Raw genomic sequence first — 14,255 nt, 5'->3', positions numbered from 1 at the left:
GCAGAACCCCTCCCATTCCATGTGTAGCCTTACCTTCTATGTGATATATATATCTATCTTTGGGCATTATCCCCCCAAGGTTTTGGCTTTTGTGGTCTTTGCAGAAATATGGCTTTGGGAGTTGGAGACTCTTCTGCAGGGAAGTACGCTAGACTAGAAAATGGAGGTGAAACCCAACCGCTGTTGATTGGCATTCTTCTAAGCAGGGTAAGCTCAGGGGAAACACACAGACTTCTATCTCCTGCTTTGTCTGATAATAACCTGTCATTTCAGAGATGATTATCTAAGGATCATACAGAACTGCCATATTATTGAAAGCCTATTTGCTTTAAAGCAGGGGTCTCAAACTCGCGGCCCATGGGCCATTTGCGGCCCTCGATACAATATTTTGTGGCCCTCGCTGGCAAAAGCTTCCTTATAGTTTGCTTCAGTGCTCCCAAGTAATCCGCTGCATCCCCGCCGCTAAACGAGCGCTGCAGAGCCCCCAAATCGCCCAGGGGGCAATCCGCCGGCATTTCCTGGAAGGGGCAGAGCTTTCAGCTTCAGCTCTGCCCCTCCTGATGTCAATCGCCTCATGGATCACCGCCTCTCCCGTCTCTGTGGAGGAAGAGTGAGAGGGGCGGGCAGAGGCGGTGATGCGCCGCGATTGTGAAATCACTTATGCGGCCCAGCCTCATCCTGACTTTGCCTCCTGCGGCCCCCAGGTAAATTGAGTTTGAGACCCCTGATCTAGATCATTTATAAATATTGCAAGGACTTTACCCGAGTTCCTTACATATATTCTTGTGTTCGGCGGGTCCTGACACCGACCTTTACAATAATGTGTTCCTATCGGGAAGTGTTGGCGTTGGGACCCGCTAGAAGCGCTCTTCAGCATGTTTGCCGATCCTTGCCAGTGATCGGCAAACCCTACGGAAGTGGAGCTATGAGGGAGATTCTACTACAGTGCTTGCAATTTGCAAAAATCACAAACGCACTGCATGCAGACATTCTGTAGGCAAACCTTCAAATCGCTCTAAAAATGCTAGTAGATCCCAGCCCTTGAAGTACCTCCTGTACTGAATTTTTTAGACCTGTTAAAAGAGAAAAACAAAACAGCACAACTCGCCTACTTCGGGCTACCTTCGCTGTCTTTTCCGCCCTGTCAGCTCTCCACTTCCGATCAACAAAGAAATTGAATTCATTGATGGTATAGATTTTTAACCCCATCCCCTGAAAAGTCTCATATTGTTTTCCAGTCCAGGAAGAGTTAAAAAAAAACATCAGCTATCTATGCAAAAGAGCTTCTCTGAACTGTTTGACCCACTGGGTGGAAGACAGTACTGTTTTCTGAAGCACTTAAATGGCCAAGAAACAGCGAGAGGCAGCTTGAGATAAGGCTTACCGCAGGAAAGTTCCAAGGGTCATTGGCCTCAATTCACTAAGCTTTATCAAACACTTTATCAAATGTTTGATAATTTACCTCATGGGTAAAATCTAATTTTGAATTCAATAAGGTGTTATATATTTATCGAATGCTTTATTGATAAAACGTTCAATATATCTATAACAACTTTGTGAATTCAAAATTAGATTTTACCCATGAGGTAAATTATCAAACGTTTGATAAAGTGTTTGATAAAGCTTAGTGAATTGAGGCCATTTTTTGTCTCTGCTTTGTATTATAGCTTAACCATTTCAGCCCGCAGGGATTTTTCACCTTATGCATCAGAGCAATTTTCACCTCCCATTCATTCGCCAATAACTTTATCACTAATTATCACAATTTATTGATCTATATCTTGTTTTTTCCGCCACTAATTAGGCTTTCTTTGAGTGGTACATTTTGCTAAGAACTATTTTTTTATAAATGCATTTTAACAGGATTAACCCTTTAAAATAGCCCACGCTACCATAATTAAAACCTATGTATTTTATTTGCCCGTTTGTCTCGGTTATGACACCATTTAAATATTGTCCCTATCACAATGTATGGCGCCAATATTTTATTTGGAAATAAAGGTGCATGTTTTCCGTTTTGCATCCATCACTATTGCATATTTAAAAAGTTCAGACCCTTAGGTAACTGTTTTTGTGTTTTTGTTTTTTAATTTAATTTTTTTTCCATTAAAAATTTTATTTGGGTAATATTTTGGTGTGGGAAATAAACAGTTAATTTTTAATGTTATTATATGTGTAAATTGTAATGTAAAAAATATGTAGATGTAGTTTTACTATTTGGCCACAAGATGGCCACCTTGAGTTTTTTTTTCTCCTTGTGCTTCTCACTAACCGGAAGCACAAGGAGGATGCGGAAAATGTTATTTGCAGAGAGACTGAAGTAAGAGCGCTTTGGTTTTTCTGCTGGGGACACAGATCGGTGATCGGGAACCATGTTCCGGGTCACTGATCCCAGGGCTACCGGGGGTACAGCACGGGGGCGTGCCCGCGATCGCGCGTAGGAGCGCGGCACCACAGCAGAGCAGCCGCCTGAATGTGAGCATCATCACGTCCGGGCGGCAGAAATGGTTAAGACAGTGTGGTTTCTAAACTGCTAATATGACTGAATGATGCAATGTTATGAAAAAAAATCTATATAACTATTTGTTATCTGTACAACACATACAGTTCATTAAATTATACTTTTTTTCCGCTTCAGGTTTGCCTTAAAAGATAAATCATTCCAAAGCAGCTATTTGAATTTTAAATTGGATGAGATTACCGGTGCTTACTGATCTCATTCAGGGACTCTCAAACGTTTGTAGATTGACTTGTACTATAAGTGGTGTTTAGTCTGGCTTACAAGTATAACTGGCACTGATTTCCATACGTACTGTACTAATATCAGAAAGCTGATGCACTGATCTGGCTGCTGTAGGCCGGCGCCCTGCAAGTCCACACTGGGAGCGGGAAACAATAGTAATCTCATCTCCCGCTTACCTACAAAACATGTTTTGGGTTGGTAGACATAACGTGGCAATCCTGTTTCTCTCAACTGCAAGTGATGATTATAATGGTGCTGGGCCATAGCGGCCCCTGTTCATATAAATTACCGTAGGTATATATTACGTATGCTTATTCTTAAGGGATACTGGGGGGGGGGGGGGGGGGGGTCGGGGGAAAAAGAGTTGAACTTACCCGGGGCTTTTAATGGTCCCTCGCAGACATCCTGTGCCCGCGCAGCCACTCACCGATGCTCCACCCCCCGCAGACATCCTGTGCCTGCGCAGCCACTCACCGATGCTCCGCCCCCCGCAGACATCCTGTGCCCGCGCAGCCACTCACCGATGCTCCGCCCTCCGCAGCCATCCTGTGCCCGCGCAGCCACTCACCGATGCTCCGGCCCCCATAGACATCCTGTGCCCGCGCAGCCACTCACCGATGCTCCGGCCCCGCTTCCGCCGACATCCTGTGCCCACACAGCCACTCACTGATGCTTCTAATGGTCCCCCGCAGACATCCTGTGCCTGTGCAGCCACTCACCGATGCTCCGGCCCCGCCTCCAGTTCACTTCTGGGATTTCAGACTTTAAAGTCTGAAAACCACTGTGCCTGCGTTGCCGTGTCCTCACTGCCGCTGATGTCACCGGGAGTGTATTGCTCAGGCCCAGTATGGTCTGTGTCTGCGCAGTACACTCCTGGTGACATCTGCGGGAATGAGGACACGGCAACGCAGGCGCTTTGGTTTTCTGACTTTAAAGTCTGAAATTCCAGAAGTGAACCGGAGGCGGAGCCAGAGCATCGGTGAGTGGCTGCGCAGGCACAGTAGTCAGAGCGCCGGCGTGGGACGCAGAAGTTCCGGGCCTTGGAGCGCAGGAGAGCTCGACCTGGCAGCCGGCCTGGCCAGGTCGGGTCGGCCACCGGAGACCACCGGGAGCCTGCGGAGCGGCGTTGAGGGCACCTCCTGCCTGCCACGGGCTGGAGGAAGCCCCAGGTAAGTGGAAATTGATTTTTATTTTTTACCCACCCTCCCTGAACCTTCCCTTTAAAGTGGTCTGTAACTCTGACATAACATTCAATAAAATGTGTTTTCTGACTTATTACCCATACAGTTACCATATCTGCTTTTGCGCACAAGTAATATTGTCTGTTTACAAATGACAAGTTCACAAACTACAGTTTATGTGCTCCGAAAGCTGCCATTGCATTTTATTCAAGCTGCTTTTATTATATATTCAAATATTCTAGTGAGCTGTTCTGAACTGTGTGTATGCTTGAAGCAGAGACCGCTTCACAGGGAGCTCGTTTTCAGTTGTTACACACAATGTAACGACTGAGGAATGTAAACAAAAGATACTGTTATCTCCACTTTGGATCGGGTCCTAAGCTGAAGGGGCTTTCCATGGCAGAACAAAGTGCTGTGTTTAACTGTTTGAATGCTGTTCTGCTACAAATCTTTTTTTTTTTTTTTTGGTAATAGTAGCTTTAAAGCTGTAAGGAATCGTTCAGACTAGCGCAAAGTAGAAAGGCTGAGTTTCCGACCACTTTAATATTGGAAAATTAGTTTTGGGGGCTCAAAGTCTTAAAGAAAAATGTCAGCAAACAGATCTGTATCTAGTACCTTGTCAGAGGCAGTGCAAAGTAGTGAATGTGTGCGCAATATTTTATTATTGCTCTGAATTGAAAGCAGCTATAGGAAGATGTAACTGATCTCCTGGTACTCCAATACATATCCCAATATGCATATATCAAAGTACAGCCTCAGCAGATACCACATGGTATTCTTTTTTTGCAAGTCTGTAAACAGAAGGCTGTATTCATCCAATGCCAGATATATTGCCAATGATCTCACCAAAATAATGTGTAACGCCTTGTCAGGTATACATATGTCCTTATGTATGTGAAATAGAGCAATATATAATACTACATGTATGTAATATGCAGGGCATTGCACATCTGTATACTATGGGTTGTATGGCCTAACTTTCTATGCATTTGTCATGTCACAATCCGCTCACCACAGACCACGCTAGTCTTACCTGCGCTGAAATCTTACGATAAGAGAGGATTCCGAAGTCCAGATGGGACCCACACCTGCCTTCCTCTCCTCAAAGCTGTAACAGTGCAATATGTATATGTGTATAGAACCTTGCATGAATACACCATTAAAAAAAACCTTGAAATAATGATGCTGGTCTGATGCATGGTTACTTGCAGTTTTCCTTTATGAACACTAGGGGGCGAGCTAATACAAAGTTCCTACACAATTTGTGTTAGCATTGACCTGAAAGGATGAAAAAATATCAATACAATACAATACAATAACAATACAATAACATTTGTAAAGCGCTTTTCTCCCATAGGACTCAAAGCGCTTAGGCTCTGTCAGATTCAGTAATTAGTAGGATGAAGTATTCACACAAGAAAAGTTATATTTCTGCAAATGCCAAACTGAGCAGGTGGGTTTTAAGTCTGGATTTAAACACGTCCAGGGATGGGGCTGTCCTGATCTGTTGAGGTAAGGAGTTCCAAAACGTAGGGGCAGCATGACAGAAGGCTCTGGGACCAAAAGTTTCCAGGTGGACTCTGGGTATGACAAGGTATCAGATATCAGTTCTCTAAGAGACAGAATACCCAGATAGCTTCTGGTGACCCCAAACCACTAGGAGGGTATAAGGGCCTTGTACACACTGCTGCACTTGCAATGCATTTTTGAAATCGCATGTGTTTTTTAAATAGCAAGGTCTTTTGGAAAATCGTGATAACCTGTACACACTGGCCTTTTTAGAAAAACGCAATCGCAGTGACTTTTAAAGCATTGTGTTTGAAAAAACAAACGCATAAAAAACGCAATACATGCGATTTTCATTGCATTATTTACATAAACTATCCAGAAACCAGGAAAAGAATGGCGAAATGGCAAGTGCACAAAAATCGCAAGTAGGAATTTGATTAAAAATTGCAATTGTATTGCACTGCGATTGCGCTTTTCAGTGTGTACAGGCCCTAAGAGTTGAAAGGGACACTTAATTCTAAGGTTGGTATCGTTGTCCGAGGACAGTACACAGTGAAACTGCGAGAGGAACAGGAATCCCAGAATACTGTAAATGAATAGGAAAATGATTTGCGTACCTCACACCATTGTTTATGTAGAGCTTATCCACTTCCGTACCAGAAATCTCTGCCCCCTTAAAGGATACCCGAACTGAAATGTGACATAATGAGATAGACATGGGTATGTATGGTGCCTAGCACACAAATTACTATGCTGTGTTCCTTTTTTGCTTTCTCTGCCTGAAAGAGTTAAATATAAGGTATGCAAGTGGCTGACTCAGTCCTGACTCAGACAGGAAGTGACTGCAGTGTGACCCTCACTGATAAGAAATTCCAACTATAAAACACTTTCCTAGCAGAAAATGGCTTCAGTGAGGGTCACACTGTAGTCACTTCCTGTCTGAGTCAGGATTGAGTCAGCCACTTACATACCTGATATTTAACTCTTTCAGGCAGAGAAAGAAAAAAAGGAACACAGCCTAGATATATGTGTGCTAGGCACTGTACATACACATGTATATCTCATCATGTCACATGTCACATTTCAGTTTGGGTATCCTTTAAGGACTGCTGGCTTGGTAAAACGCCACCTCCTGACGAATTGCTGCGCATACCAACCGCTCTCGCCGGTCACATATCTGCCGCTCTTGCCGGTCACAATGCTGCACCATCGCCGCAGGCTCCTCTCTTTGCCGTCTCTATGACGGCGGAGCGCTGTCAGCTGATCAGGAGCCGCTTTCATTCGCTCTTGACGCTATCAGTGGCAGCCAATGTGATTGGCTCTCCGTGATCACATGGTCAGGAGCCAATAAAAGCGGCTCCTGACCTGCTTACAGAGTTCTGCCATCTTATAGACAACAGAGTGAGCGAATTGCGGCGGGTGGAGATTGGCGGTATCGTGAGGACGTGCAATTCAGTGCAAAGTTGAATCAACGTCCAGTCAGTGCTGCAGCACCACCTGCTGGACGTAGATTCGTACAGCGTTGGTCCGGAACTAGTTAAGGTGCGTTCCAATCCCTTTGTTTGCCACTCCAAGAGATCAGTACTTGATCCCTTGGGCAACAGTTCAGGAACTGAGCACTGTACAGACACCTCGCTTTGCTACCACATTTGATAAATACATCACCATCTGTGAGGAACAGTTACTAATTTCTTTAATTGAACACAATCTTACAGATAATGGCTATCATTCATAAAGCATTTCCGCATGCGGAAATGCTAAAAACAGCTGACTTTACCGACCACTCGGCAAAGTCAGCATTCATAAAGGCTCTTTCCGCATAAAAAAATGACACTACCGAGCAGAGCGATAAATCACCGCCTTGTGCTGTGATTATCGGAACAAATGTAGCAAAATGTTTATTCATAAAGATTTCCGCAAGCGGTGTGAGGTCGGGAAGTACCGCTCCCTCTGATGTGGCGATACCAATGTAAGTGAATGGAGACACACAGACCTCCCAGGCAGCTGCAGCAGAGTGGAACACGGAGAAATGTATCAACTCGGCAGCTTCCGTGTCTCCGCCTGCCTACCGCCTGCCTAGTTCGGGGAATCTCCGCACTGCTACTGCACCTGGATGTTTTTTTATGAATGCCCACCCAGAAGTCTAAAACACCGGCAGCGGTGTTTTCCCGCACTGATTTCCTGTACCGACAGCTCCTTTATAAATGATAGCCTATGAGTGAGAAAACATCTTGCCACATAGTACAAAGTGACACTGAGCACAGTTGCCATAAGGGAATATGCCCACAAGGTTTAGGCAAATTGGTCAGTCATGAAGTGTTAATAACAGAACCTAAACCCAGACCCCCCCCCCCCCCCATAAAAAAAAAAAAAAAGGATGCATGATATCATTAATACTGGCCGCATGTTTATATGTGGTCAATAGTAATTTAGCAAATGTGGAACCAAATATATTATTATTATTATTTTTTATTTATATAGCGCCAACATGATCCGCAGCGCTTTACAAAGCACAATAAGATGACAAGGGGAACATAGATACAACTAACAAATTGTAAAACAGAGTTCCAAGCAGCACAAATATTGTGACAAAAACAGTAAACATTAGGAGGATGACCCTGCCCTTGCCAGCTTACAATCTAATGGGTAGTGGGGGACACACTAGGTAAGGGGGTGGAGGATGGATGAGGCAGTGACCCTTTGCCTCTGATTACAATGTGACAGATAAGTAAATAAGGGCTATAGAATGTTATAAGCTTGTCTGAAAAGATGTGTTTTAAGAGTGCGTTTGAAGATGTCCAGGTTTGGTGCAGGGCCGGGCCGAGGCATAGGCTGGAGAGGCTCCAACCTCAGGGCGCAGTGTAGGAGTGTAGGAGGGGGCGCACAATTCATTCAGCTGTCATTCCTAATTGTGTTTGAAGCAGAAAGAAATAAGAAAAGGAGATACATAGCAGTGACTGCAAGCCAGATAACTAGATATTAAGGTGTTGGGGAGGTTGTGGGCCCTGTGGCACCTCTTAGTCTAATAGCAATCAGTGTGTGATGGATGGGGTGGCAGGGATGGAGGGGCGCACTTTGGTGTCTCAGCCTCGGGTGCTGGAGGACCTTGTCCCGCCTCTGGTTTGGTGCATGACGTACAGGCTGTGGAAGAGAGTTCCAGATAAGGGGTGATGCTTGTGTAAAGTCCTGTCATCAGCTTAGAGGCCAGGAGAATTTCTTGGGAGGAGCGAAGGTATACCATAATTATTACACTCTAAAATGGGCCAATGTTGGAGAAAAATATGCACTATTTCTTTCACAAAGAACTACAATCTATAAATCCAGCCATAGTCCTGGTGCAGGAGAGAAGATCTGGATCAGCGCTCCTACTGTCGATGGAGAAGACCAACTCATTTGCTCTCTAAAGGTGGCCACGCACGATACGATAAAATGATCCGATTTTACAGCAATTCGATAAAAACGATCGGATCTCCCGAAAAAAATCGAAAGCTTTTTTTTTTTTCATTCGACTGAAAAATCTGATTGGATTTCCTGTTTTCTTCGATTTTTATCGATCTGGAATGCCAGATATTTTCTTCAATCTTTCTAAAGATTGTACTGTGTGTGGTAGATTGTCAATGTATTAATATACACACCCTAGCAATTTTGCCAGAGTTTACAGTCATTTTTTATCATAATTGGGGGAAAATTTAACATACATGTGTGGTACATTGGTCATATTTTTGTAATGTTACAATCAGTCAGAAAAATTGATTGCAGTTCTTAAATTGAACAAACATTTAAAAAAATTGTATGGTGTGTGGCCATCTTAAGACCAACACTTTTATAGTACAATAAAGGCCCATACACACGTCGGATTTTTGCGAACGACCCGTCGTTTGAACGTTCCGTCGTTCGCACATCAAATCTGGCGTGTGTACAGACTATCGTTCGGGTGATAAGACTGGTTTTCAGCGATCCGCCTGGCGGATCTTTACGTTGTTATGCTGTTGCTAACCACTGATGAATAAAGTACTTTTTACATTAAAGGAAACCTAAACCCGAAAAATAGTGAATGAAAATGAGTTTCAGTTACCTGGGACTTCTAGCAGCCCCCAGTAGCTGCCCGCTGACCACAAGGCGGAAAAATGAAACTAGCTGGTGGCGAGAGCATCCAGGAGTGACTACGAGGGCACAGGGTGGCTGCAGGGGACTGGTAGATGTAAGTGAAACTCATTTTTTGTTGGGCCACTTGTGTTTGCTGTGGTGCAAGTCTTTCCGAACTTTCATTCAGTGACTTGGACTTATTCACCCACATGTCTGAAGCCTTCATATCAGCAGTTTATAGTTTAATATCTCCAACGCGACACCAGAGATGTAACTCAGGCCGGCGCCGTCCACTGCACACTCGTGTGCATGGGGGAAAGAGAAAATTGCGCTCACAAAAGTACTTTGAATTGCTGCAGGAGATTAGATGTGAAGCCCGCTAGCTGCGGAAGATGCAGCCATCAAAGGAGCCACATCTGGCTCCCAAGCCATAGCTTCCCTGCCCCTGAGGGCTGGCGCACACCAGAGCGGTTCTGGAGCGTTTTTGAACATGCTAGCGGTTTGAAAACCGCTTGGCTAATGTATTTCAATGGGCTGGCGCACACCAGAGTGGTTTGTTCTTTCCACAAACATAAACTCGGGGGCTGCAGCATTTTTTAGATTTCGGAGGCGTTTCTGCCTCAATGTTAAAGTATAGGACAGTGGAAAACCGCTCTGCAAAACGCCAGATCAGAGCGGCTTTCCAGGCGTTTTTGTTAAAGAACCTGTTCAGTAGCAGCTTTACTGTAACAATATATGAAATCTGCTACACAAAAACACTCCAAAACCGCTAGGCATGTGTAGAAAACCTCTCTATACATGCCTAGAATGGCTCGTAAATCTGCTTCAAAAACCTCTAGCGTTTTGTGGATCTGGAGGTTTTTGGTGTGCACTGGGCCGAATATTACCCAGCTGGATCACTTTTGATCACCGTTCCACAGAAATCTCACTAGATTAGGCCCACTGTGTATGTTCAGCCTAAGGGCCCATTCACAGCACCCGTGATTTGCGCTTTGACAATCGCCGGCAATCAGCACAGTGCTGCACAAGTCTCTCTAAGGGATTACTCTCACCTCAGCGATTGCAACGCATTTGCGATTATCACCGATCACAAACACGCTGCATGCAGCATTTTCCCAGCGATTGCGTCACAATTCTCATTTCCTGGAATGAGAATCGCTAAATGCAATCGCTGAAACATTGTGGAATAACGCAATGAAAAACCGCAATAGCTAAGCAATTGCAATCGCAGTTTTGTGTTCCCGAGTATGAACAAGTCCCGAGACGCCTATTTCTGCCTAATCGGTGTTGAAAGCCGTGCAAAGCGATACAACCTTGTTGAACATTCTTATTTTTGCATGTGACGTAAACAGCACTGATGGAACAGGCTGTCGGAAGCATAATTGCTATGTGTGTGTTTTTCTGTTGCATTGTTCAGTGAAATGGCTTCTGTGGGTGGCATGACTGTCATCATTAACATCGGCCTTCACAGACATACAATGTAAATAGCAGCAATAAAGCTTGCTACAGGCTGGCTCCTCCACCCATTACTGGACAGCATTGTTTCCTCTTAACCCATGGAGGTCAGACTCGTTCTCCCAGCTCTGCAGGTGCAGCGTGTATACAAGTCCACTGTCCACTCCTCTAGATAAATCAGAGCCCTTGAGATACCTGCCAAGCAGAACAACTGACAGCAGTGCAGCACTGTGCACACTTTCTACATAGCTAACTGTCTCTCTTTGGGAGCCCTGTCCCCCTGTCCCTCTTTCCCCCTCATTTCTCCCTCTTTCAGGACTTTGTCCCTCTTTCTATGTAAATATATGTATTTCTTTGCTGAAAAATGTTTTTGATTGACTCTAAACTTTATTCCCATCCTTTAAATTGATATATTTCTTATTGTTAAATATTGTTCAATTGTTAATATGAAGGAAAATGAACCAGGATAGAAAACACTAGTGTGGTTTGAATTATTATTATTATTTAGTATTTATATAGCACCGACATATTACGCAGCGCTGTACAGTGTGTATATATATATATTGTCACTAACAGTCCCTCAAAGGAGCTCACAATCTAATCCCTACCATTGCCATATGTCTATATTATTTAGTGTTCTGTAGTCTAGGGCCAATTTTTTTTTGAGGGAGCCAATTAACTTATCCATATGTTTTTGGAATGTAGTAAGAAACCCGAGTGCCCGGAGAAAACATACAAACTCTTTGCAGATAGTGCCCTGGCTGGGATTTGAACCAGGGACCCAGCGCTGCAAGGCGAGAGAGCTAACCACTACGGCACCGTGTTGCCCACATTATTATTTCTTATGAAATCTTTATAGTGTGCGTGATTGGGGGTGTGTCAGGGGCGTGGTTAGAGATGTGGCAGGGGTGTGGCTTACGTGTCCCTCTTTCTCCTTTTAAAAAAGTTGGGAGGTATGCATTCTGTAAAATACACATGTGGTTTGCAGAATAACACAGAAAACAGACAAGTGTGTCCCCAGCCAGAGGAGCTGCACCCAGTGCTTCACTGCTGTTTGTTCACTGAGGCCGGTTGTACACCGGAGGCAAGTATTGCGGTTTGATGTGATCTGTGATGCTCCGCCTTTCTCGCACAGCCAATAAAATCGATTCATATGACCATGTGGCAGAGTGCGCCAATAGGATCATACACATAGCAGCCCTCCCGCACACCCCTCTCACACCCCTCTCACACCCTTCACCGCCCCTCGCCCGGTGACATTCTCCCTGCTGGACAGGAAGTATGTCACTGGGATTCCCGACTTCCCTCTCGTATTTGTGTCATTCCACGAATGCGCCGCACCACCGCCGCCAACTTATTTAAAGCTTCTATGTCTCCCATTGACTTACATGCATTTGTTTGGCACGGAAATCTGGTGGTAATGCACTGTTGACTTAGTGGTGGCTCAGTCGTGGATTGGAAGTTTTCGGCACGATGTGGATAGTGTACCAGACCCCATACACTTTCTTTGCTGTTGTGTTACCCTGCGTGGAGGAAGGGTAACACAACGCAAAAAAAGGGTCTAAATGTAAAAGAGGCCTCAAGTTTTAAGAAGCCAATTGATTAAGGGCCCTTTCACACGGGCAGCTGACAAGAGGTGAAGTCACCGCCTGTCAGCTGCTCACTGCACCGGCTGGGCGCTTGTTAGTGCCCGGTACCGGCGCTGTACAGGCACCGCCCCCAAGGAGGGAGATCTGAGCACGGCCCCCTGCCACCCAATAACACCACCACCTGTCAGCTGCTCACCTGCACCGGCTGGGCGCTTGTTAGTGCCCGGTACCGGTGCTGTACAGGCGCCCCCCCCCCCCCCCCAGGAGTGAGATCTGAGCGCGGCCCCCTGCCACCCAATAATGCCACCGCCTGTCAGCTGCTCACTGCACCGGCTGGGCGCTTGTTAGTGCCCGGTACAGGCACCGCCCCCCCCCAAGGAGGGAGATCTGAGCGCGGCCCCCTGCCACCCAATAATGCCACCGCCTGTCAGCTGCTCACTGCACCGGCTGGGCGCTTGTTAGTGCCCAGTACCGGTGCTGTACAGGCACCGCCCCCTAAGGAGTGAGATCTGAGCGCGGCCCCCTGCCACCCAATAATGCCACCGCCTGTCAGCTGCTCACCTGCACCGGCTGGGCGCTTGTTAGCACCCGGTACCGGCGCTGTACAGGCACCGCCCCCCAAGGAGTGAGATCTGAGCGCGGCCCCCTGCCACCCAATAACACCACCACCTGTCAGCTGCTCACCTGCACCGGCTGGGCGCTTGTTAGTGCCCGGTACCGGCGCTGTACAGGCGCCCCCCCCCAAGGAGTGAGATCTGAGCGCGGCCCCCTGCCACCCAATAATGCCACCGCCTGTCAGCTGCTCACTGCACCGGCTGGGCGCTTGTTAGTGCCTGGTACCGGTGCTGTACAGGCACCGCCCCCCAAGGAGTGAGATCTGAGCGCGGCCCCCTGCCACCCAATAACACCACCGCCTGTCAGCTGCTCACCTGCACCGGCTGGGCGCTTGTTAGTGCCCGGTACCGGTGCTGTACAGGCACCGCCCCCCAAGGAGTGAGATCTGAGCGCGGCCCCCTGCCACCCAATAATGCCACCGCCTGTCAGCTGCTCACTGCACCGGCTGGGAGCTTGTTAGTGCCCGGTACCGGTGCTGTACAGGCACCGCCCCCCAAGGAGTGAGATCTGAGCGCGGCCCCCTGCCACCCAATAACACCACCACCTGTCAGCTGCTCACCTGCACCGGCTGGGCGCTTGTTAGTGCCCGGTACCGGCGCTGTACAGGCGCCCCCCCCCAAGGAGTGAGATCTGAGCGCGGCCCCCTGCCACCCAATAATGCCACCGCCTGTCAGCTGCTCACTGCACCGGCTGGGCGCTTGTTAGTGCCTGGTACCGGTGCTGTACAGGCACCGCCCCCCAAGGAGTGAGATCTGAGCGCGGCCCCCTGCCACCCAATGACACCACCGCCTGTCAGCTGCTCACCTGCACCGGCTGGGCGCTTGTTAGTGCCCGGTACCGGCGCTGTACAGGCACCGCCCCCTCAAGGAGGGAGATCTGAGCGCGGCCCCCTGCCACCCAATAACACCACCACCTGTCAGCTGCACACCTGCACCGGCTGGGCGCTTGTTAGTGCCCGGTACCGGCGCTGTACAGGCACCGCCCCCCCAAGGAGTGAGATCTGAGCACGGCCCCCTGCCACCCAATAACACCACCGCCTGTCAGCTGCTCACTGCACCGGCTGGGCGCTTGTTAGTG

This window comes from Hyperolius riggenbachi, chromosome 12 (assembly GCF_040937935.1).
Source record: "Hyperolius riggenbachi isolate aHypRig1 chromosome 12, aHypRig1.pri, whole genome shotgun sequence".
Taxonomy (NCBI): domain Eukaryota; kingdom Metazoa; phylum Chordata; class Amphibia; order Anura; family Hyperoliidae; genus Hyperolius; species Hyperolius riggenbachi.
Note: the sequence above shows the minus strand (reverse complement) of the source record.